Here is a 23,575-nt window from a genome sequence, read left to right as displayed (position 1 = left end):
TGCTTAAGAGTTTGGTAGATTCAGCTGATTAGATTAAGACATAGATTCATTTTTTCTTAAATTGGAGGCTTTCTGAAAAAAAAAACCTATTTGATGGTCGAATTAAATAAACTAAATCTTCGAGAATCTTCAACCAATTCAAAGATTCTTATTGTTTAAAATTTTATTTTTATTCACACATTGTTTAGGCAAAAATATCATAAAAATATCAGTGACCCGTTGAAGGTTCTTCCTACGGTTCTATTTAGGGTTTAAGTCTTACTTTTCTTAACCCAAAAGTAGGGTAAACATATTCAATCTGTCAAAGAGAAACACCAACTATCTCCTCTCAAAGTACGTTCTTTATTCCCTTGGAAGATTTATATTTGTTTTATTCAAGCAGTTTTTCTATAAACACGTGCCGACTTGTGGCTTTAAATCAATTATAAGTTTAAATTTCATAACTAAACCGGTAGTGTGTGCTTGAGCCAACACGACACGGGCACCACGCAGACTTCCGTGCGTTCTCAAGCATAAGCCAAGGCGCAAGCCGTTTGACGCGTTTTCGACTGTTTTCCTTCAATGATTCCATAAACGACAACACCTAGCAATTGGTTAACCATAAACATACCTAAGTTATTATAATAACGTTTTCGTTCGGATTCACTTTCAATTGGTCAGCAGTTTGTTCGCACTTGGGCTAAGAGTCAGGAAAAAAACAAAAGGGAAACCATTTTTGTTAGCAAAGGTTTTTTTTCTTGTCAGACATACATATATGTCAATGTTACTCGGTGTCAGCTCAAAACAGAAAACTTATGGGCTTGCATAAATTAAACGCATCACATGACTGAAGGTCGTTTCGATGTTTTTTACACCATAAAGGTTGTCCTTTTGAAGGAAATCGGTAGCAGAACAGAAATTTCTACTAATACCGAATGGAATTTTGGAAAATTAGGAGAAAAATCAAAATTAAGTCGTTTTGATTTTCTTTTTTTCCTTTGGTTCGGCTGAGCAAATAAATTCCATTCGAAATACTTAAAGTTTGCCGAATGACCGACTGAAGGCAGAAAAAAATCCCATTCAGAAACCATGTTTACGACTAGCAACTGACAGCAAGCAAACTGAAAGTGATCGCGCCTTCGTACAGGCACTTGACTACTCCATCCCTGAAGGTATGTTAAGTAAATAATATAGGTAGGCACGACCAGCTAACGTGGTACAACTTCAAGAGACACGTTCGGTTTTGTGGGAAAGAAAATCAACTGACACACATTTATTTCTGCCGATGGTCATAAACATCAGTAGGTAAGTCAAGCCTCCGGACTTAAGCTGGGTCTTCTCATAAAAACCAACCATACCTACTGGATGAAGATTCGTCGAATGGCCACCGGTTGAGCAGACATTTTCCCATTCGCTACCCATTCTGGCCGAGAAACATGCGAAAATGACAAGATTGTACCCAGTGATTTAAGAAACGACTTACATTCACGCTTGGAGACATTTTTGTCTTCAACAAAAAAATGCTTAAGTTTTTTGAAGAAGTTTAAAATTAGGTCTAGTGAATGAAGGAAAACAATAATTCAAAACGAATATCTGAACTGATTCAAAATTCCTCAGAAAAACTTTGTTTCTGTTCATTTGCATAGAACTGTACACGATCACTTGACACGTCGCCTCCAGCAAATATGCCTTCACAATAATAATGATGTGCGGAACTTGCTCAGTTGCTTGCGCTAAGCGTAGATATACGCAAAAGTCCTTGTACGAGTTGGATCATTCGATTTTTTTCGCTGTCAATCTTGGTTGTTACTAAAAGTATTTTCTAGGGTATCTGATTCTGTACTTCACGCAAAAGTTAACTACATGGATTTCAAAGCTACGATGATGTCCCTTCTCTTCGTATTAAGCGTTTAAAAAACAAACTTCATCACATTGTATTGTATTTTCAAAAATTATTAAATGGGACGGAATTCCGAAAGTACTTGGACAACTGCAGGAATTCAAACCAGTAGACTGCAGAATGCTGAAGGTGAAACTCAAGAGCAACCTGATTCCTGTACCTACAGCAGAAAGAAGAGAATGGATTCCGACGATCGCCATTGAGACAGAAAGGTATTTACCTCGCAATGGATGGAATTTGTTAATCGATCAAGTGCTAACAATATTGCTCCGGGCGTTGAAAAACGGAAAGGTGCAGGTTGATCCAAACAGTCAGATTGCAGGTGAATTATAGAATGTTCGAACTAATTTTCGACAACTGTGCTGATACAGTCAATCAGAGGAAAATGATAGCTTGATGCAATCGATATCGAATAATTTGGTCGATTGGAAAACGAGCAATCAACAAAATGAATAAATTTTTGCTTGTATGTTGAAATGAGTGAAGGATAAATTGCAAAGTAAATTGGGTATGAATTTGATCAATAAATTATTAGTTCATAAACTATTTTCTTGTTCCGGTAACTACATCAGATAAGAAAATAGTCATATTTATTCCCGAAATTCAATTAAAAGTATTTGTGAACATGAACAAGAAATAGACTTTTTCCGTTATATATCACGACAATGAAACATAGCTTAGTTTAATAAAACTTAAATTATAACCGGACTTGTAAGTTCACGAAATGTTTTGAGTTATCACGCAATAAGATTGTTGACGTTAATTCTCATAAAAAACTGTAAACGAGAATTAACTTACGGAGGTGTTTAAATAAAATTTTATTAGTTTCGCAAACATTTTAAAACTTTTACACTTCAAGAAAAACAGAATAATTCAAAAACCTTTTGAAATATTATTTTTTTATCTCGATTTTCAGATGGCTCTCCCAATTAACAAAAGATCGTATTAGAAATGATAATCCAAATCGGCAATAATACTTTTTTGGTAACACGTGAGTGTCTCAAAAATGGGTAGTTGAGTGTTGTGTGATTTTCAATCGTTCATTCACGACACGCTTAGCCCAAAACAAAGTGTTTGAATACGTTAAATGTTTCTAGGATTGTTTGAGAACGCCTGAGGTTTTATTATAATATATTAAAGTTATCAATTAATGCTAACAATATGATGATAAAGTTTTTGGTTCTCATAAAAATTATCACAAATCGAGCAATAGATATACATTTATTTTTACATTTTTCGATACCGTAGAAATCTTTTTCCAGTATGACGGATTGGCTTAATGAATCATATTAATAATGATATCACCAACAAACTTGATATTGCTTGCATTATCCTTTATTTTTCATTTCTTCATATTTTTCGGACAATCACCTATTATTTTAAAAAAGAAATATTTTTATAATTCAGTTACCAGTCTAGACTTAAATGCATTAAAAAGCAAATCAAAGATTCACCATTCAAATCTGAAATTTTTTGAAGTATTTTTTTCCCCTCAATGTATGCAGCACCGAAACATTCTTGACAGAAAAAATGTAAAATTTGATTCAATCAAAACCAAAAATTGCAATCGATGCTTTAAACGTTATGACATCACAAATATATCAAAAACTATAAATTTTCAAACGTTTCGTTTTTGTTTTTAGAAGCCAATGAAGTTTAAAGTGTTGCATGATGCATAGGAAACTAAAAATATAAGAACTTATCAAGCATTAAAAAAATCCATTTATATTTTATTTGAACTGTCAATTCAAAACCATAATTTAATTTTTTTTTTCGATTTACATGATTTCGAATATTAAATATTGCAGATTTATAAATTCACACAAGAATAAGGTTGCCAGAAGTTTTCGTGAGCCGGACAAATCCGGGCTATTTTGACAAAATCAGGGCATTTGATTTAAAAAATTCAAACAAAAAATTTGGAAAATAGGCGAATTTGGTCAAAACCTAGGATTCACCTAACAAAAACGAAAAAAATACAAAACATCTTTTTTTCGTCTTAACATATCAGCTGATCGTTAATCGTACCGTTTATGGTAATTCTCTATGGCTCAAAAACTTTCGTTTCTGGATGCAAAAATCAAAATTTTTAATTAGGTTAATGAGTTTTTTGTTTAGTTTTGCGGGCCTTTTTTTCAAAAAAAAATCCTGGCAACTGGGCCAGACCGGGCTAGACCGGGCCATTCCATAATTTTGTATCAAATATTCAGACAAGTCCGAATAAAACCGAGCAATCTGGCAAGCTTAAGCCAAGACAGAATCTCTATAAAATTCCAGCAACTATAATATGATTGTGTGTTTTATAACTATTGTGAACATTCACAGTCAAGAAGGGATAGTCAGTATTAAATACTGACGCTAATTTAATTGCAAGAAATTAGTGCTTTATGATAGACATTAATATTCCCCTCCAGAATTTAAAATACTCACTAACAATAATAAATTAAACTAGACACCCAGTGATCAATCGACTATTATCTCGAATATGATTTTTGATTTATGATTTTCGATAAACTCCGATTGGTTTGAAGTTTCACATCAATCATATCGTCAATATTGTTTCCAGATCATTCACTAAATGATAATTAAAATTTAGTAAAAAAAATATAATTCAGTTTTACATTTGACAAAAATTTTGTGTTACTTTAAAGAATAGTAGATATTAACTACACTAGAGAACATAAGTTTTGGTGCCTATATTTTATACACTGATTTTAAAAGATTTTGGCGTCATGAATTCGAATATTTCGTCGCATTGTGTCTATCACCTCTTGTTTTGGTGCATTGGTTCGTAAAAAATTTAAAATTTACCAATAAACAAACTGATAAACTAGCTATCCTACATAAAAACTAAAAACTGATTTTAGTTTTTTTATTATCTAAATCCAGGTTTTCTAATTTCAGAGATACGATAGTTTACAAAATAAATGTAACCCTACCATTTTTTGAAAATTCAAATGAAAAAAAATATTTCTGAGATAACAAAAAGTTTTCTGAAGTGTTTGATATAAAAGATTTCAATTTTTTGGCAACTTTTTTGAAGATTGCAAACGTCTTTCTGATTTAAAATTTTTCTTAAATTTCATAAATTTCTTTTAACTTCTTAGCATCAAAAATCAAAACGAAAACTTATAACTACATGTAACTTTTTCTCTTACTCGCATTCATCGAGAAAGTTGGTCATTAATTTAAAACCATTATTTTCAATATCTTTGAAGCATTTTTCATTTTTTATTTAAAAAAAAGTGCACAATAAAATTCTATCATTTTTTACCTATATCCAATGTTATCTTTGAAACTCAGAAACGAGAAAAGATATTCAAAGTTAAATGCATATTAGCATATTGATCTATCATTTCATGATTTATTATTCTTTCATAAAAATCGTTTAATAAATAGGAAACAATCTGCCCTTGAAGGATTAAAAAAACAATTTTTCACTTTATTCATACTTTTTTTGATGCAAATTTATTACTATTTGAAATGTAGAGTAAAAATTTCAATTGTTTTGTTTCAGTTAAGTTAAAGTTAAAAATCTGGAATGAGTGCTCAAAATTCAAAAGCAAATCAATGAAGGTAGTGTTCAAAATGCTCCAGAATTCAGAATATTTAAAATTATTTCATTTAAGAAATAAACTTTCTTTTATAAATAAAATGCTTTGACCACAATTTACAATGAGAAAAAAATTTAAGAATTGATAAAAACAACACGATGTTTCCGATTCACTATTCAGAAAATGATAACAGAATAATAAAAAATACCAAATTATTAAATCGCTTTCAAATTTATAGTAACTATAATCAAAAACGGGGGGCGGACATTCGGCCGAAGGCCGATAGGCCGAAAGATGTTAGGCCGAAGGTCGCTAGGCCGAATGGGTTGAAAGGCCGACGGATGTTCGGCCGAATAGGACAATAGGCCGAATGCGACATTAGGCCGAAGGTTATTTGGCCGAATATTATTTGGCCGAATGGTCATCAGGCCGAATGGGCGATAGGCCGAATGGTCATTAGGCCGAATAATCACTAGGCCGAATGGTCGTTAGGCCGAATGGTCATTCGGCCGAAAGGTCACTAAGCCGAATGGTCATTCGGCCAAATGGTCGTTAGGCCGAATGGTCATTAGGCCGAATGGTCATTAGGCCGAATGGTCACTAGGCCGAATGGTCATTAGGCCGAATGGTCACAAGGCCGAATGGTCGTTAGGCCGAATGGATGCTAGGCCGAAAAATCGTTAGGTCGAATGGTCATTAGGCCGAATTATCGTCGGGCCGAATGGATGCTAGAAGGTCGTTAAGCCGAATAGACACTAGGCTGAATGGTTGTTAGGCTGAATGGTCGTTGGACCGAATTTATGCTAGGCCTATAAGACATATTATCGCTTTCTTGCATGTCGGGCCGCCCAGTAGTTAGGCCGATCAGTAGTTAGGCCGAATGGTCGTTAGGCCGAATAATCATCAAGCCGAATGGTCATCAGGCCTAATGGATTGCCTTGTGATCATTCGACCTAATGACCATTCGGCCTTATGAACATTCGGCCTAACAGCCATTCGGCCAAACGACCATTCGGCCTAACAGCCATTCGGCCTTACGACCTTTCGGCCTAGCATGCCGACATGTGTAAAAGATTTCTTATTGACCTAGCAACCATTCATGACAATCATTCATCCTTATGGCCATTCGGCCTTACGACCATTCGGCCTTACGACCTTTCGACCTAGCATCCATTCGGCCTTACGACCATTCGGCCTTGCGACCATTCGGCCTTGCGACCATTCGGCCTTGCGACCATTCGGCCTTGCGTCCATTCGGCCTTACGACCATTCGGGCTTTCGACCATTCGGCCTTACGACCATTCGGCCTAATGACCATTCGGCCTAATGACCATTCGGCCTAATGACCATTCGGCCTAATGACCATTCGGCCTAATAACCATTCGGCTTTATGACCTTTCGGTCTAGTGATCATTCGGCCGAACATCCTTTCGGCCTAACAACATTCGGCTGGATAACCGTCGGCCGAATAACCCATTCGGCCTAGTGGCCTGTTCGGCCAGATAGCCCATTCGGCCTAACGTCCATCGGCTGAATGACCTTCGGCCGAATGGCTTTCGGCCTCCTTACTTTCGGCCGAATGACCCAGCCTCATCAAAAACATATCAAATATCATACCGTCCAAAACCGTTAAGCCGAATATTCGGCTCACCGAATAGTTGAGCTAAGTATTCGGCCGAATAGTCCGAATATATTATATCTTTAAAATTTATGAAATTACAGTTTTGTTATTTTTTTCAAATGATTTTGGATAATTTACAAAATATCCAACATTAATATTGAAAAAACTACACAATCATCAAAAACTTATGGATTCAGTAAAACATCCAAGTTGTATCCGGGTTTCTTTCACTGTAGATCGTACAAGAGAAGTATCGTTTCATACTTTGATTATCGTTTATTTTCTTGATATGTCCAGGCTTGCCCAGAAATCAAATAAAGAATTTGAAATAAGTCAAACCTCACCGGAATGCCAAGATATTCTTTAAAACTTCCAGAATTTTTACCCGATCATTGGCTTTATTCCAATGCTTGATTTGAACGTTGTGGACATTTTTGACAGTATTTGCATACTTTTCCACCACTCACACACAGTAATTCCTTGAATAATCAACGGTTTTGTCAGCTATTAATATGATAATGATGGATTTTGAAGCAACCTTTGCAATTCGTATCGTAAATATCTCAAAAACGCGTTAATTTTAAATTTTGAAAACCAAAAATAGGTCAGCTAGTACTTTTCAATGGCAGCAAAATGTTGTCAAAATTTGGAAAGTCCGATTTCTAGGAGTAAGCCAGATTAGGACAAAAGGCCCTATCAAATGGTAAAGCTTGAAAGAAAAAATCAAAGGGAAATATTTCGAGGACCTAGAGAATATTATGAAGGCCAAATTTAATTTTTTTAGTTAAAATTTTATAAGTAATGTAAAAAAATTAGCCCCTTAATTTATGCAGCATCATTGTCCATCTTTTGAATTTAATTGTTATTTGGTCTAAACACCAGGGTCGGATTTAGCCATCGGGAGGCCCGGGGCAATTTTACTCGGGGGCCCCAATAATCCGATTTTTTTTTCAAATGCTATCCAGAAAAAACAAAACCTTTCAAACGTGTAAAAAAAACTGGAGATTAATGCAGTATACTATCTTCAAATACCCATGCTGTCTGCGTAGAACATAGCTTCTGGTATCTTCAAATAAAAATTAGAAATCAATTACAGTAAACATTGGGGAAGAGTTCAGAAATTTCTAAGAAATGAAAACTCTGATTAAAGCTGCAAAATTTATTTCTCATTTTTTTAAACCCTTATCACTAACTAAAATTCTCTAATTTAAAAAAATTACCGGATGTATATTTTAAATGATTTTCATATCATCATTGATCGTTTGGTTTGTGCTTATTCGAGAAATATTTTCCTAGTAACAATTAGGAACTATCATGAAGATTCGAAACATAGAAAACAAAATTTAAAAAAAATAAACAAAATAATTAAATTCACATTCCATAGAGATACAGATATAAGAGTTTAAGAATTCTGAACTTTAAATCACGTAATATTATGAACCAAAATTAAATGTTTCAAATCTTAATCATAATTTCAAATAAAGTTTTGAGAAATTGAATATGAATTAAATTTAAAAAAAGATACAAAGTTACAATCAGAGCAAAAGCAGAAATTTCACCAAATGTTAATTTCAATTTTATGTCTTCGAAATACAAGAAAAATCTTTTCTTGAGATGTTTTTGAATAGGATTCTCATCAGATAAATTTTTTTTTATAAAATTTTTATTCTAAATGAGACGAAAGTTTCATTCGATGCCCTCAAAGCCAAAGGGGTATTAGTGCAAAAAAGATCGGTTGAAGAAAAATTGAAAATAAAGATTAAATGTTTAAAACACAGAATCAGTTATCATTGAGAAAAAATCAGATAAAGAATCCAAATGAGTTTAGTACCTTAACTCAGAATTCAGGATATTCACTTCAGTAGATGATAAAATTTTGGTTGAATCAGTTGAATATGTTCCAATACAAATTTCAAGTCTAAGACAGAAATTGGGATGGAAATTCAATAAAGAAATGGTCCAATTTAAGCAACTACAGTTTTTTTTAATACATTACTTTCAAAAATAGGTAGGGAAAAGGGTTTAGAATTTATAAAGCAATGAAAATTTCAATAATAATGATTGAAAGTTGAAAAGTTATTATAATACGCGGCAAAATTAGCTGCTATTTTAGTGCAGTAAACCTTTACTTGGAAACTTAACCTAACAACAAACTTTATTGTTGTGCAGAACGTTTGAATGTAATGAAAATGAGAAGATATTTTTTCTTTATTTTACCTGTTCTGTACAGAATATCGTAACTGATATGTTTCGAAAAAAAAAATGAAAATTTGAGGTGTTTTGCATCATATTTTTCTTAGTTTTTATTTCGAATTCGGTTTTGTCCAGGAGGTTTTGAAATTCTCAGCTTGCAAAATGTGGGAGAGCTTCTTCACTGCTTAAATACTCTAGGAGTCCCCCTTAAATTTATTAAGACAAAAACTAATCTATATATTATTTCACGGGGGCTCTTTAGTTTTTATATTTCAAGTTTTCATCCAGATTTTCTAGTTTTGATTTCTTTTCATGGATCTGTAGTAGTATGATTAAAGTAATGTTAAAACATTTTTCCCTAGGGGGCCCCCTGAGCCGGGCAATTGCCCGGGGCCGGGGAAATTGCCCCTTTCGCCCCCCCCTTTAATCCGGCCTTGCTAAACACACGAACTGCCTTAGTTTATCAATGACTCATATAATCATCATATAATTTTTGGCATTTCGGCAAATTATGAAAATCACAGTGAATTCGTTAGATAGTAATGAAATCATTTATAAGGGAAATAAATCTTTGTGCGCTTTGGGCAGAAGAAATCTATTTCTTTTTTACAAAAGAAAGGAGTTTTGATACGCTTTCTGCCTAAAATCTGTGCTAGCAATGAAAAAAAGTATCATTTGAAATATTATTTATTCAACAGTTATCTTAAAAAAACAAATTGAATCTCTTAATTCATTTTTTTTTTCAATTTTCTCTAATTAATTTATGTTTGAAAAGATTAACGTTAATATATTAAAAAAAAATGAAATAGCCTTTCTGTGTTATATACAAGTCAATTTAAAATTTATCACTTAAAAATAAAAAAAAGAAAAAATTCAATTTTATTTATTTTCTAAAAACTAAACCTGCCTTTAGACGAAGTTAAGTGAAATTAGCAAAAAACCAATTCATCTTGGCCTTGTATTTTGCGATCAAAAACAGCTATTGATAGTTATCAAACAATTTTGTTATTCTCTTCTGATCGTGGAATGTTTCGATGATTATTTGGTACCCTTCTTCCCTCCTTTCCCGTGATAAGATAGAAAGGGAAGAGGGGCCTTTCATACAATTTTTGCTTATTTCAAAAAAATAATAGAACAAATACAATCAAATTTTTCTTGGGGTATTTTTAGGTACGAGGAATGTTTTTGTATAAGTTGGTATCCCTCCTTCATTTAATGACAATATAGAAAAGGTAGAATAAATTCTCTTATATCTTTCTACATTACTCGAGAATTATTCGAGCAAATGGATCGAAATTTGACATGGGAGAGTATTTTGATACACGAAATGTTTCAATGAATGTTTAAGACCCTTCCCTCTTTCCAGTGCGGCAAAAGGAAGAAGAGAGGGGGATTTTAATACATTTTTTTTGCGTAACTAGAGAACTGACCAAGCCAAGGGAGCCAATTTGGCATGGTAGAGTATTTGGATACAAGAAATATTTATACGATTTCCTTTCCGTTCTCCCAGTGAAAAGAAAGAAAGGAGAGGGTCTTTCATACATTTGTGCAGGACTCTAGTAATTATAGGGCAAATTGAACCAAATTCGGCATTTGCGGGTGTTTGTTTACGAGAAAAAGTTTGATGCCCCTTCTTCTAAATATCCAAAAGAGTGATGATAAGGAAGGAAGGGGACTTTCATACAATATTTGTTTAATGTTCCTAGAAATTTGCAATCAAAAGGATTCAAACTTGATTGGGGAGGATGTTTGGCTACGAGAAAGGTTTCCATGAAACATGAGGAGATAGGACGGAGAAGGACAAACATTTTTTTTCAAAAACCAAAAACTTAACTAGTAGTTTGGTACTGGAAGGAGAGGAAGTAAATAAGCGAATGGAACAAAATGATTAAATTGTATCTCAACAAAAAACTACATTCTGTCTTTCGATCTTTTTAGAATTTACCATTTTTGCCTTATTCATTTATTAAAAATCATTTTTACCAAAAAAAAAATTAGTTCTTATTTATTTTTCAAGGAATCTCAACACATCTTAGCTAAAAAATGTGAAATTTGAAAGTTTCAGGAACCATTATTCGACAAAGTTATAAATTTGTTTGGTGTTTTTTGTTTGCAAGTCTTCAATAAATAAAGTTGTTCTAGATCTCCGATCGATTATTTTCCCGAATAGTGCGTTGGATAGGGGAAAGTTTTTTCTATAATGTGGCAAGTTTTGAGTGTTTTCTTGAAATTATTCTGAAAACAATCCGGAATAACAATCATTTTGCAACAACAGATGTTGATCCTCACCAAGGTTTTGAGTAAAGGAGGAAAATATACTTATTTTTTCAAATTTCCTTGCATATCTTGATGAATTTGTCAAACTTTGTTTCAATGTTTATTAAAACAATTCTCACACTCTTTTCAAAGATTATATAAAAGAAATCAAAAAACAAATTTTGCGGCATATTTGTTCAGTTTTATTCTGCGCTGCTAACAGCAGTTGAAAAAATTACCTTCAACCCTTTACACATGCATAACCATACAAAATAAGTCTTATATATTCTTTTTTTTTACTACACATCTACAGTAGTTTCTCGATTTTATCACTATTCGATTTTATCAATACTCGCCAAATTCACGCTCGATTTTATCACGGTTATTGTTTCGATTTTATCACGCTTTTTAAGAAATCATTCAGAAACCATTTCCAGGTCCTTTATTTTTATTCAAAAGCATAGAGCGTCTTTGTTTATGATATTTTTTATGGTTTATGTTATAGTATATAGGTATCCAATAATATGAAAATACCATTGAACTGCTTATTTTATCTGTATAGTGTTTAAAATCGTCATTTGGATTTTAAAAACGTTTGTAATAATCGACATAAGTATTTTAACGTCACTCTGATGCTAGTGTTGTTACTTGTTTTGGTTAGTCGCTTTAAAAAATTTAACTTGTTTGGTTATGCGAATCATATAAAAATGTGGGTGAATTTAAGCGTTTTTGAAAAGAGATAAGTGTCTCTGATTTCTTTGATGAATTTGTTTATTTTAAAGGGTGGCTTGCGTAATCCGTTAGTATTGTCTGAATGGATAATTTTGGAAGACCAAAATGAAATTCTGCAAGCTTTGTCTGAAAATATGACTAAGATTTCTGTTTTTCTACATATAAAGACAAAAGACTATCTGCCCATAAAGCAAATTTCGAAAAACACACTGTGAAAGTCTTAGTTGAGAAAACTTTAAAATCTTTTCCGAATAAATATACTTTTTAGTTCATCAAAGGTGTTAAGATTAAAATATTGAAATTTGAAATTAGCAGAAAAAATTTTCTGATGCTTATTTTTTTGAACTTTTTTTCAAAATCGAAGAAGAGATAACGACTGTTAAATTTCCATCAAACCAAAATAATTCACTTTAATTAGATGTAGACTATCAAATGGATATACAACACGGTTTCATTTAAAGAAAAAACCTAAAAATTTGCTTTAGTGAAGAATAATTTCAACTGAAAACGATCCTTTTTGTTTAGTAATCTTTGATAATTACGCCCTATGATCAAAATTTATTGATACAAAACGTTTCCACTACTGAAAAAATTATAAATTATTGATTAAAGACAGAAAAATACTTTTTTCTACTTCAATTTTTAGTTTCGCCAAATTCACGGTTTCGCCATATTCACGGTGAAATTTTTTTTGACCGTGATAAAATCGAAAAACTACTGTATATAGAATGTTTTGCTAATGAATCAAATTTGTGTAATAGCACTGTTATAGTCTTTCTTAAGGTTGATTTTTTTTTAGCACGTATCCGGGCCGGACAAATCCGGGCAATTTTATATAAAAACTTGGCAAAATTCGGGAATTTCAGAATTGCAAAATTTATAATTATTTATATTCCAGTGTACAAAAAAAAATCAATTACCCTTTTCCTTAGAAAACTTATTTGTGCCTCAACAAAGATATGGATTGTTGTACATTCGTAAAATTGCACACCTTCCGCTGCTTTTCGAAGTAGGTTCCTAACTTATTATCCTATCATTTCAGGGAGAGGAAATGGCACAAACAAAACATTAATCAGATTATTTTAAGTTTGCAGTTCACCCAACCCAACCCAAAAATTTAATTGCCAAAACGAAAAAAAATACAAAACAAAACAAAAAACGCAAGGCTTACCTTCAAGCTAACTTTTGCAATTCACCGTAATCCAGGGGTCGGTGTTTATGATTATTGCTCAGCTGTTGGCTCGTTAAACCCTCGAGTAAGATTTGCTCTCCCTCCGAAGTTGGTTGGTAAGTCACCGATTATCACTGTTTCCGTCACGTGGTTTCTTCACTCGAACAAACATTCATAAACACACTATTCACCAAACACTAGAGGAAAAAAGCTTCGCCTTGATTAAATTGAGCGATTATATCATTCACATAAGACCTCTACAACACATGCGCTGAAAGAAAAACTGACATTTTTTTCGATGGTTTCATTATTATTTTCCCTTAACTAAACAAAAACTTTTTCCTATCTACTGTTTGCGCCAAAACAATTTGAAATTTAAAGAGCGACAACGTGGAAAAAAGTAAACACATGACTTGTAACGCGATAGGAAACTTTTCTCCGAAATCAAGACGATTTTTTCGCGCTTTTCTGCGCACACATCAGTGATTTTGTTAGGCCTTGGGCGCGCCTTTTTCTGCTTTGATTTGCGGCTCTCCTTGAAAAATCTTTTATTTTCCATTCACTGATCACGGGGTGTGTGTTTGATAAAATTCGACATAATCAATTTTTCTCGGATTTGGCGCTGGTTGTTTTTCACATTGGTATTATAATTTATAAGCGATTTTGAGTGATGTTTTTATTTTTGGTTTCACCAGTAGTAGCAGATATCGGGATGCCAAATGGCTGTTGAAACATCACTTGAGTTGTTAAAATAATCAAACTTTTATCAAACTTTCCCCCGGGTGGTGATGAAGCAAGTTTAAATTTCTGCACTCTTCAAAGCAAATTTCGCGGACATTCCAAGTGATCCAGGAAACCAGTTTTCGAACTCCTAAGATCGACTTAAACCAAACTCACATTCACACACTCATCCTCAAACAGGCTCTTGCATTCCTCCTGAGGTCTCAAAACCCAATATCATTTGGACCTCAAGAGCCTCCTCGCACACACCAGAAGAGCGCCCCACGAAACAGGAAAAAAGATTCAAATCCGTAGGCTCCATAAACGTAATCATAACACATAACACAAACGCGATCGCGAACACAGGTAACGAAACGAAAGACCCACCAGGAAGCCTAGTCGGTCCTCCGAAACGAGCAAGAGACCACAAACCGGTCGGTGGAACCTCCTCCACCTCTTTTGGCCCTTAAAAATGACGTCGGCAGCGGCGTGACGACGAAGACGCAAACAAATCAACTGATGCCTCTTGGAAACTACCACAATCTTGGAGCAATCCAGCCACACGAATCGGTCCGATCGGCACGAACGTTCAGGCACTACTGACGAATGGAGTCATCATGTGCCAAGATCGTTTCGCTTACTGTTGACGATCGCGACGTCGACGTCGCGATGTTGGCGTCGTCGTGGAAGCCTTCGGTTGTGCCTGAGGATTTCGCGAATGTCCAGTTTTTGTGCGTGTTCGGTCTCGGACGATTGCAAACTCCATTCGGAGATCACGCGACGTCCTTAAACCACTCGGGGCGTCTAGCTTAAACGACGCTTTCTAGAGCAACCAGATTTCAAAATTTAAGCAAACGGCAAAAAAATTAACAATGTCTTCAAAAAATATCTGTCTGTCTGTCTGTCTGTCTGTCTGTCTGTCTGTCTGTCTGTCTGTCTGTCTGTCTGTCTGTCTGTCTGTCTGTCTGTCTGTCTGTCTGTCTGTCTGTCTGTCTGTCTGTCTGTCTGTCTGTCTGTCTGTCTGTCTGTCTGTCTGTCTGTCTGTCTGTCTGTCTGTCTGTCTGTCTGTCTGTCTGTCTGTCTGTCTGTCTGTCTGTCTGTCTGTCTGTCTGTCTGTCTGTCTGTCTGTCTGTCTGTCTGTCTGTCTGTCTGTCTGTCTGTCTGTCTGTCTGTCTGTCTGTCTGTCTGTCTGTCTGTCTGTCTGTCTGTCTGTCTGTCTGTCTGTCTGTCTGTCTGTCTGTCTGTCTGTCTGTCTGTCTGTCTGTCTGTCTGTCTGTCTGTCTGTCTGTCTGTCTGTCTGTCTGTCTGTCTGTCTGTCTGTCTGTCTGTCTGTCTGTCTGTCTGTCTGTCTGTCTGTCTGTCTGTCTGTCTGTCTGTCTGTCTGTCTGTCTGTCTGTCTGTCTGTCTGTCTGTCTGTCTGTCTGTCTGTCTGTCTGTCTGTCTGTCTGTCTGTCTGTCTGTCTGTCTGTCTGTCTGTCTGTCTGTCTGTCTGTCTGTCTGTCTGTCTGTCTGTCTGTCTGTCTGTCTGTCTGTCTGTCTGTCTGTCTGTCTGTCTGTCTGTCTGTCTGTCTGTCTGTCTGTCTGTCTGTCTGTCTGTCTGTCTGTCTGTCTGTCTGTCTGTCTGTCTGTCTGTCTGTCTGTCTGTCTGTCTGTCTGTCTGTCTGTCTGTCTGTCTGTCTGTCTGTCTGTCTGTCTGTCTGTCTGTCTGTCTGTCTGTCTGTCTGTCTGTCTGTCTGTCTGTCTGTCTGTCTGTCTGTCTGTCTGTCTGTCTGTCTGTCTGTCTGTCTGTCTGTCTGTCTGTCTGTCTGTCTGTCTGTCTGTCTGTCTGTCTGTCTGTCTGTCTGTCTGTCTGTCTGTCTGTCTGTCTGTCTGTCTGTCTGTCTGTCTGTCTGTCTGTCTGTCTGTCTGTCTGTCTGTCTGTCTGTCTGTCTGTCTGTCTGTCTGTCTGTCTGTCTGTCTGTCTGTCTGTCTGTCTGTCTGTCTGTCTGTCTGTCTGTCTGTCTGTCTGTCTGTCTGTCTGTCTGTCTGTCTGTCTGTCTGTCTGTCTGTCTGTCTGTCTGTCTGTCTGTCTGTCTGTCTGTCTGTCTGTCTGTCTGTCTGTCTGTCTGTCTGTCTGTCTGTCTGTCTGTCTGTCTGTCTGTCTGTCTGTCTGTCTGTCTGTCTGTCTGTCTGTCTGTCTGTCTGTCTGTCTGTCTGTCTGTCTGTCTGTCTGTCTGTCTGTCTGTCTGTCTGTCTGTCTGTCTGTCTGTCTGTCTGTCTGTCTGTCTGTCTGTCTGTCTGTCTGTCTGTCTGTCTGTCTGTCTGTCTGTCTGTCTGTCTGTCTGTCTGTCTGTCTGTCTGTCTGTCTGTCTGTCTGTCTGTCTGTCTGTCTGTCTGTCTGTCTGTCTGTCTGTCTGTCTGTCTGTCTGTCTGTCTGTCTGTCTGTCTGTCTGTCTGTCTGTCTGTCTGTCTGTCTGTCTGTCTGTCTGTCTGTCTGTCTGTCTGTCTGTCTGTCTGTCTGTCTGTCTGTCTGTCTGTCTGTCTGTCTGTCTGTCTGTCTGTCTGTCTGTCTGTCTGTCTGTCTGTCTGTCTGTCTGTCTGTCTGTCTGTCTGTCTGTCTGTCTGTCTGTCTGTCTGTCTGTCTGTCTGTCTGTCTGTCTGTCTGTCTGTCTGTCTGTCTGTCTGTCTGTCTGTCTGTCTGTCTGTCTGTCTGTCTGTCTGTCTGTCTGTCTGTCTGTCTGTCTGTCTGTCTGTCTGTCTGTCTGTCTGTCTGTCTGTCTGTCTGTCTGTCTGTCTGTCTGTCTGTCTGTCTGTCTGTCTGTCTGTCTGTCTGTCTGTCTGTCTGTCTGTCTGTCTGTCTGTCTGTCTGTCTGTCTGTCTGTCTGTCTGTCTGTCTGTCTGTCTGTCTGTCTGTCTGTCTGTCTGTCTGTCTGTCTGTCTGTCTGTCTGTCTGTCTGTCTGTCTGTCTGTCTGTCTGTCTGTCTGTCTGTCTGTCTGTCTGTCTGTCTGTCTGTCTGTCTGTCTGTCTGTCTGTCTGTCTGTCTGTCTGTCTGTCTGTCTGTCTGTCTGTCTGTCTGTCTGTCTGTCTGTCTGTCTGTCTGTCTGTCTGTCTGTCTGTCTGTCTGTCTGTCTGTCTGTCTGTCTGTCTGTCTGTCTGTCTGTCTGTCTGTCTGTCTGTCTGTCTGTCTGTCTGTCTGTCTGTCTGTCTGTCTGTCTGTCTGTCTGTCTGTCTGTCTGTCTGTCTGTCTGTCTGTCTGTCTGTCTGTCTGTCTGTCTGTCTGTCTGTCTGTCTGTCTGTCTGTCTGTCTGTCTGTCTGTCTGTCTGTCTGTCTGTCTGTCTGTCTGTCTGTCTGTCTGTCTGTCTGTCTGTCTGTCTGTCTGTCTGTCTGTCTGTCTGTCTGTCTGTCTGTCTGTCTGTCTGTCTGTCTGTCTGTCTGTCTGTCTGTCTGTCTGTCTGTCTGTCTGTCTGTCTGTCTGTCTGTCTGTCTGTCTGTCTGTCTGTCTGTCTGTCTGTCTGTCTGTCTGTCTGTCTGTCTGTCTGTCTGTCTGTCTGTCTGTCTGTCTGTCTGTCTGTCTGTCTGTCTGTCTGTCTGTCTGTCTGTCTGTCTGTCTGTCTGTCTGTCTGTCTGTCTGTCTGTCTGTCTGTCTGTCTGTCTGTCTGTCTGTCTGTCTGTCTGTCTGTCTGTCTGTCTGTCTGTCTGTCTGTCTGTCTGTCTGTCTGTCTGTCTGTCTGTCTGTCTGTCTGTCTGTCTGTCTGTCTGTCTGTCTGTCTGTCTGTCTGTCTGTCTGTCTGTCTGTCTGTCTGTCTGTCTGTCTGTCTGTCTGTCTGTCTGTCTGTCTGTCTGTCTGTCTGTCTGTCTGTCTGTCTGTCTGTCTGTCTGTCTGTCTGTCTGTCTGTCTGTCTGTCTGTCTGTCTGTCTGTCTGTCTGTCTGTCTGTCTGTCTGTCTGTCTGTCTGTCTGTCTGTCTGTCTGTCTGTCTGTCTGTCTGTCTGTCTGTCTGTCTGTCTGTCTGTCTGTCTGTCTGTCTGTCTGTCTGTCTGTCTGTCTGTCTGTCTGTCTGTCTGTCTGTCTGTCTGTCTGTCTGTCTGTCTGTCTGTCTGTCTGTCTGTCTGTCTGTCTGTCTGTCTGTCTGTCTGTCTGTCTGTCTGTCTGTCTGTCTGTCTGTCTGTCTGTCTGTCTGTCTGTCTGTCTGTCTGTCTGTCTGTCTGTCTGTCTGTCTGTCTGTCTGTCTGTCTGTCTGTCTGTCTGTCTGTCTGTCTGTCTGTCTGTCTGTCTGTCTGTCTGTCTGTCTGTCTGTCTGTCTGTCTGTCTGTCTGTCTGTCTGTCTGTCTGTCTGTCTGTCTGTCTGTCTGTCTGTCTGTCTGTCTGTCTGTCTGTCTGTCTGTCTGTCTGTCTGTCTGTCTGTCTGTCTGTCTGTCTGTCTGTCTGTCTGTCTGTCTGTCTGTCTGTCTGTCTGTCTGTCTGTCTGTCTGTCTGTCTGTCTGTCTGTCTGTCTGTCTGTCTGTCTGTCTGTCTGTCTGTCTGTCTGTCTGTCTGTCTGTCTGTCTGTCTGTCTGTCTGTCTGTCTGTCTGTCTGTCTGTCTGTCTGTCTGTCTGTCTGTCTGTCTGTCTGTCTGTCTGTCTGTCTGTCTGTCTGTCTGTCTGTCTGTCTGTCTGTCTGTCTGTCTGTCTGTCTGTCTGTCTGTCTGTCTGTCTGTCTGTCTGTCTGTCTGTCTGTCTGTCTGTCTGTCTGTCTGTCTGTCTGTCTGTCTGTCTGTCTGTCTGTCTGTCTGTCTGTCTGTCTGTCTGTCTGTCTGTCTGTCTGTCTGTCTGTCTGTCTGTCTGTCTGTCTGTCTGTCTGTCTGTCTGTCTGTCTGTCTGTCTGTCTGTCTGTCTGTCTGTCTGTCTGTCTGTCTGTCTGTCTGTCTGTCTGTCTGTCTGTCTGTCTGTCTGTCTGTCTGTCTGTCTGTCTGTCTGTCTGTCTGTCTGTCTGTCTGTCTGTCTGTCTGTCTGTCTGTCTGTCTGTCTGTCTGTCTGTCTGTCTGTCTGTCTGTCTGTCTGTCTGTCTGTCTGTCTGTCTGTCTGTCTGTCTGTCTGTCTGTCTGTCTGTCTGTCTGTCTGTCTGTCTGTCTGTCTGTCTGTCTGTCTGTCTGTCTGTCTGTCTGTCTGTCTGTCTGTCTGTCTGTCTGTCTGTCTGTCTGTCTGTCTGTCTGTCTGTCTGTCTGTCTGTCTGTCTGTCTGTCTGTCTGTCTGTCTGTCTGTCTGTCTGTCTGTCTGTCTGTCTGTCTGTCTGTCTGTCTGTCTGTCTGTCTGTCTGTCTGTCTGTCTGTCTGTCTGTCTGTCTGTCTGTCTGTCTGTCTGTCTGTCTGTCTGTCTGTCTGTCTGTCTGTCTGTCTGTCTGTCTGTCTGTCTGTCTGTCTGTCTGTCTGTCTGTCTGTCTGTCTGTCTGTCTGTCTGTCTGTCTGTCTGTCTGTCTGTCTGTCTGTCTGTCTGTCTGTCTGTCTGTCTGTCTGCCTTTTTAAAACCATAACGAAGTTTTTTAGACCCCAGGTTTTGGGAAATTCAAAAATGACCATAAATCGACTCAGTCTACTGTAATAATATAAAAACTAGCCTGAAGTTAAATGTTTTTCATTTGAAATTAATTAATCAATAACATCGCTTCGACTAAATGAAAGCTGCTCAAATTTCAACACTTTAGAGGGATCTCTTCCAATTTGCCCAGGAAGGCAGGGGTTATTCATAACGTGTCAATGAATCTGTTTCAAAACAGATCTCTTGGGGTAGGTATTATTTTTCATCTCACGCATCACGTATAAATTACTTTGAAAGTGGAACTTGTTTCTCTAAAGTAACTTGTCTCAACTCAAGCGCCTGCCATGCGTAGAAAATGCGTAGGATTGAACAGATTGAACTGCTTTGAACCGACCGATCGGTCGTAAAGAAAATATGGGAAGGTGTGAAAGAATCGTTGCTCGGGTCGAAACCGGAGGCTCGTAGTGTGTCTGTGAATGGAAGTGTTGCAACTTTCCGTAGGACGACTGGTTTTTCCTTTTCAGGCGAATGAATATGGGTCAACGACACCCCTTTCAACCCGCGACTCCGTAGATGGGTCAATAGGAATCGAAAGTGGTTTGGAATTATCATTTTACTCTTGAGTTGTGCAAATTTTTGATTAAAAAATAATAATAACAAGCTTTTTTTAAGCAAAATGGAATGAAATGATCATAAATCCCAACCATCATCAATTTAGCAATAATTGCACTGTGGAACATACATTAAGAGTTAAATAAAAAATATAACTCCAAAATTTAAAAAAAAAAATGGAAAAATACTGTATCTTGGTTTTAGAAAATCACTTGACTTATCATAACTCTTCGAAAAAAAATCGCAAAAATTCGATTTCAAAAACCTCTCTGGGGAATGACAAAATACACATCTTTCTGTGAAAAACAGGAAAAGCTTCATAAAATAAAATCGGAATCAGGCTGGTTGGGTCAATAAAACCGTTCCAAAATACACCAAAATTCTCAAACTTTTATAAAAATTCAAACCTTTTCCTAGTCGGTAAACCCTTCATTTTTCAAAATTTTCCACTTCGTGGTAAACATGTTTAAACTGTAGTTAAATTTTCTTTTGGGGCAATCATTTTTTCAATGAGCGCTTCAGAAGTGTAGGACTTCTACTGCCAATCATCAAATATATTGATTTATCAAACATGGGCTTAAGAACATAAATTCATTTATATTAAATACTTTGTCGCTTGTTTAATGTTTAATGTTTAATGTTTAATGTTTAATGTTTAATGTTTAATGTTTAATGTTTAATGTTTAATGTTTAATGTTTAATGTTTAATGTTTAATGTTTAATGTTTAATGTTTAATGTTAAATGTTAAATGTTAAATGTTAAATGTTTAATGTTTAATGTTTAATGTTTAATGTTTAATGTTTAATGTTAAATGTTAAATGTTAAATGTTAAATGTTAAATGTTAAATGTTAAATGTTAAATGTTAAATGTTTAATGTTTAATGTTTAATGTTTAATGTTTAATGTTTAATGTTTAATGTTTAATGTTTAATGTTTAATGTTTAATGTTTAATGTTTAATGTTTAATGTTTAATGTTTAATGTTTAATGTTTAATGTTTAATGTTTAATGTTTAATGTTTAATGTTTAATGTTTAATGTTTAATGTTTAATGTTTAATGTTTAATGTTTAATGTTTAATGTTTAATGTTTAATGTTTAATGTTTAATGTTTAATGTTTAATGTTTAATGTTTAATGTTTAATGTTTAATGTTTAATGTTTAATGTTTAATGTTTAATATTTAATGTTTAATGTTTAATGTTTAATGTTTAATGTTTAATGTTTAATGTTTAATGTTTAATGTTTAATGTTTAATGTTTAATGTTTAATGTTTAATGTTTAATGTTTAATGTTTAATGTTTAATGTTTAATGTTTGTTCTGGAACGAACGGGTCAACATGAACCACCCTAAGAAGCGAAATGACCCAGTAGCAACATGGCGATGCTGCGCGCATTAACGGCGGTAATGCGCGCCAAAATCATCGGTTTTCCTCGGACACGAAGAGGTTTTTCCGAAGGATCGAGCCACCGTCGATCCTTGAATCGGTCTCTTTTCTCGACCAACCACCAGCGAAGACAGATCACGGTAACAAGTTAGAGGCCCTTGTGGCCAGAGTCAGAGGCCTGAATGGCCAGAGTCGGAAGCCCAAAGCGGCCAGAGTTTTGCTTGTTTGTCGGTCTATAATTGTTAGTAGTTTAAGTCTATCGGAGTAAAATACAGTCCACTAAAGTTGTTGTAATGTTTTGAGAATGAGTGAGTTTATTCTACAAAGAAAATTCTGATGCTATCGATCCAGCCATCAGGGGCGATCCTGATCATGGTCCTATCGAGCCGGATCATCAATCAGCAGATAGCATCAGATGGTATGTATGAGCGTTTGAGCGTGTGTGAAAATAGTGATATCCAATTCAATCGTTGATCGAGAAATCTCATCCACCCTACGTTCAAATCAAGACGTGTGAAAAGCATTCCCAATATTAAAGTAAATTTCGATGAGTATGAGAGAGTGGAGATGTGCGTGAAATTATGTGCTGAAAACAATACCAGCATTCCTCCAAAAATCGATTCTATAATCGTGCGTATGTGTTATAAATCGCCATTGCCTTTCCACCAAGCCTACGAAATTCCAAATCTGCTGAAAATCAGTTGCAACAGTCGTCCTATCAAAGAATAAGTTTATGTTCACGAATATGTTTATGTTGCTCAGTTATTCCATTCATTTCATAATAATGACATCTAATCCAATTCCACTCGCGTCAATGGCACTCACTTCACCTGCTGGTTGAAAATACAATATACCCGAATACTTCATTGTCATCTTGATATTTATGTTGTGTGCAGGCAAATATATCGGCAACGTTATGATTAATAAACTTCGTTAATCGGCTACCAGCAAAACAACAACAGTTGATAGAAAATGACAAATCAGAAATTCACCACAAGTTACTATAATTGATCAGCCATGGTCAGTTACCCAATAGTAGCCCTAATCCCTAAATACGTTTCAAGTTTGAAACAATAATGTGTTCGTATGCCTAACAGTTATTGTGTGGTTTATTACTTGGTTTTTTCAAGAATTGAATTGCCATTCATCCATCTCGGTGATCAGTTTCCGCCTGAAAAATTGCATCTCCACATTGGTCCAGTCTTCAGAGATCGACAGTCTATGATTGATTCACCACTCTCATCAATTTTGCAGAATCCATCTACTATGATATAAAAATTGGAACTAAATGGTAGACGGAAACTGTCAAAACTATCTAAACAAACTTCGTCGTGTTCGGTCCCAGCATGTTTGGCAAGTTTTTTCCCAAAAACCCGGTATTCAGCTCTACGGTCGACAGTCTAATACGGTTTGGACTTGAAGAATTCATTCCCAGTGTAATTTCCCATGTGTTCGGAATGAAACATAAAACAGCGGACATGGAATCAAAACGAAAACCATCGTGTTCAGCTTTCGGCAAGTTTTCTCTGAATCCCCGCCCGAATACGGTATTCAGCGTTTACGGTTTGTTCTCAAAGAAACAAATTTCCCTTGTTCGTTCGTTCAAGTTTGCCTTGTTTTTGTTGAATTTGTTCGAAGATCAATTGAGAAAGTGAATTAAAGTAAGAAAAAAACACTGATGTTTCGGATGTTTTAGTTGTCTGGAGTCATGGATCATTCCACACTTTTTCGTTGGCGCAACCATTTTTGACCAGGGCTGTCCATAGAGGAAGTGGTGATAAGGGAACCATCATAATTTAACTTTGGAAAGTTTAACTGGACATCACTGATTGTGGAGAGAATTCATGACATATCATTTCTAATGAGATTCCAAGGTAGGTGCCTTTTTTCACGCTTATCAGATGCACTCGCTTTTTTTTTAAATTGTGTTATGACTATTGCTAAAAACAGTAGCATAT

At 37.0% G+C, this 23,575-nt stretch overlaps 1 protein-coding gene across 9 annotated transcripts in view; it reads right to left on the bottom strand.

Annotated features, from left to right (window-relative positions):
- LOC129754443 (uncharacterized) overlaps positions 1 to 14,719 on the bottom strand; it is a 145,616-nt gene extending 130,897 nt beyond the window's left edge. Inside the window, exons 1-2 of one of the 9 annotated variants that reach the window (XM_055750523.1) lie at positions 14,664 to 14,719; positions 13,407 to 13,689 (exon numbers count right to left, since the gene is read on the bottom strand). The gene's annotated coding sequence lies outside the window, so the exon portion shown is untranslated. Of the gene's footprint in view, positions 1 to 13,406; positions 13,690 to 14,513 lie in introns of all 9 variants that reach the window. The other 8 variants (XM_055750522.1, XM_055750526.1, XM_055750529.1 and 5 more) reach the window with 8 other exon arrangements.
- Positions 14,720 to 23,575: the final 8,856 nt, after the last annotated feature.

This window comes from Uranotaenia lowii, chromosome 3 (genome assembly GCF_029784155.1).
Source record: "Uranotaenia lowii strain MFRU-FL chromosome 3, ASM2978415v1, whole genome shotgun sequence".
Classification (NCBI taxonomy): Eukaryota; Metazoa; Arthropoda; class Insecta; order Diptera; family Culicidae; genus Uranotaenia; species Uranotaenia lowii.
This window is presented reverse-complemented; position numbering and strand designations above follow the sequence as displayed.